The sequence below is a fragment of the Tachypleus tridentatus genome, chromosome 9 (assembly GCF_004210375.1).
Source record: "Tachypleus tridentatus isolate NWPU-2018 chromosome 9, ASM421037v1, whole genome shotgun sequence".
NCBI classification, from domain to species: Eukaryota; Metazoa; Arthropoda; class Merostomata; order Xiphosura; family Limulidae; genus Tachypleus; species Tachypleus tridentatus.
In genome coordinates, this window is record NC_134833.1 from 155456041 (window position 1) to 155458524 (window position 2484).

Genomic DNA, 2484 nt, shown 5'->3' on the forward strand with positions numbered 1-2484 from the left:
GAAAAATAAAAGAAAATTTTTAAATGAAAGCAGGGATCGTTTGTTATTCCTAGAATTGCTATAAGTATCAAAAACAAAATAAATACTAAAATAAATATATACAAACAAGTGATACCAGTTGGATATGTTTTAAAACGATTCGTACATGTAAACGAAGCAGTTTAAATTTTCCAGTGAAATTAAGGATTGAATATTATTTAAAAATTTCTCCAACCAGCATCGCTTTGTTTGTGTACCTTTTATTGTTAAATTTATTTTGTTTTGGGCCTGACATGGCCAGGTGGTTAGGGCTCTGGACTCGTAATCTGAGTGTCGCGGGTTCGAATCCCGTCACATTAAACATGTTCGCTGTTTCAGCCGTGGAATAGTTATAATGTGGAGTCAATCCCACTATTCATTGATAAAAGGGTAGCTCAAAAGTTGAGCTTACATTGCTTAGTTAGGGACGGTTAGCACTGATAGCCTTCATGTAGCTTTGCGTGAAATTCAAACAAAAACAAATATTCTCTTTTAAATATTTCTATGTATAAACACCGATCTCTACTTTCCGTTAAACTTTTATTTCTTTTTCCTATTTTTATACCTGCTCATCAGGAAGTTTGGTCACATTCCTTGACTAACCAGGTCCGTGCGCAGAATGTTTTAAAGAGGAGTTCCAATTTGTGAGATCAAAAGCCAACACATACTGTACAAGTACGGTCTAGAACTTGCTTCCTTAAAATATTTTGTTCTAAATACGTGCTAAGATATTAAGTTTGAAAGCCATTTTACAAGAACAACTTCATGGCTCTTTACATAAATTCTTCAAGCATCCCGTTGAAAGTCAATAAATCATTATCCTGTTTAAATACTGCATGGAGAGCTAGAATTACCTTAAAATAAATATATACGTTTTATTATAGTAAAATACTGTATTATCTACATGCAGAGTAGTTATTAATTGTTAAATTACATTATTAATTTAAATATCTCTGTACAGCAATAGTATATTAGCTGTTTCAGTCATTGGTTACCGTGTACGTACATGTACACACTATTAAAATTACATATCACCATGTTTCCTTCTCTTGGTACGGCCCAGCATGTTCGCCATTTCAGTCGGGGAAGGGGGGCGTTGTAATGTTTCGATAAATTCCACTATTCGTCGGTAAAAGTATAGCCCAAGAATTTACGGTGGGTGATGATGACTAGCTGCCTTCCCTCTATTCTTACTCTGCTAAATTAGGGACGGTAAACGCAGATAGCCCTCGAGTAGCTTACGTGAAATTCAACAAACAAACAAATCATTCTCTTAGGGTTCGTTTCCATGTTTATATGCAGTTTGAATGTTGATTGCAGTGTCGTAATGATTATGGATTAAAATTAGAATATAAAATCTTTCTTGTCTTCTGTCCATCTAGAACCAGGTTTTGACATGTGACTCTGTTTTCATTTGTTAAGTTTTACAACTTGCTTTAACGTGCCTTCCAAGGCAGAGACGTCAACAATAGAAATGACCCACACATATCTCTGAACCTTTGAAAGAGTCTGTATACATCTTAATCGAATATTCATAAGACGAAGAACAGATACTAAACATTCCCATGAACATGAACTTAGTGGCAGTGTTGGAAAGAGTTTCAGTAAGCGAAAAATATTTGGTACATTGAAGTACGTTTAAACAATCAACCAGAATGTGAAGCCTATCCTAGAAAGGTATAGAAAATAATTTTGTCTTCCAACGATGAAGTGTTTCATCAAAAATCTTCCCTTGATGACGAGAAAACCACTCGAAATATAAATGTATCTTAGTACGAATCTCCTTATCAGTAAAAATCTTCTCTGTAAAAAATTATAGCTTGTCTAATATCAGAGATAGAAACCTCTTTTGCGAGATTAGATGATGTAAGATTCTGAATTGATGGTTTTCGTGTACATCAAATCTGGAGGAAAGGTTACCCGTCAAAAAAAGGAATGGTTACTGTTTTCTTAAAGTAATGCTCCACGGAAGTATATTCTGCATTGACACATTGGGCTTTTCGGTAACTGTCTTGTAGCATGCTAACATTAATGTTAAATTTGTTTGCGGCATTACTGTTGTGTTTTAAGATACGATGTGAAGTTATTTGACCGCAATCAGTACCTTATAACACTCTTATCTTAAGGAAATCACCCTATTATAAATATGTGCGTGGCACCGCTCTATTCACGAACTACATAAACGGTTATCTCTGTATTATTGATACTTTTACCATGATCCGTTCAACGTCCCATGTTTAGAGGTTGGATGATGAAATAGACATATTTAAGGCATAAATATAATTCTATTGCAATTAATAGTTGCTCTATGAGAAAAAAAAACAATAATATTCAGTAGACAACAAACTTGTATTTAAAGGATCAGTCCATAATAACACTCGCCCAGAATGTAGAATTGAACTACTCTAACGTTAATCAGGTACGGGTTTGAAGCCCGCACTCCGGACCACCGAAGATCATCTGGGC

General features: G+C 34.7%; 1 non-coding gene across 1 annotated transcript; it reads right to left on the reverse strand.

Annotated features, from left to right (window-relative positions):
- Positions 1-2397: 2397 nt before the first annotated feature.
- Positions 2398-2484, reverse strand: TRNASTOP-UCA (transfer RNA opal suppressor (anticodon UCA)). Its single transcript has one exon. It is a non-coding gene; the product is annotated as a tRNA-Sec (tRNA).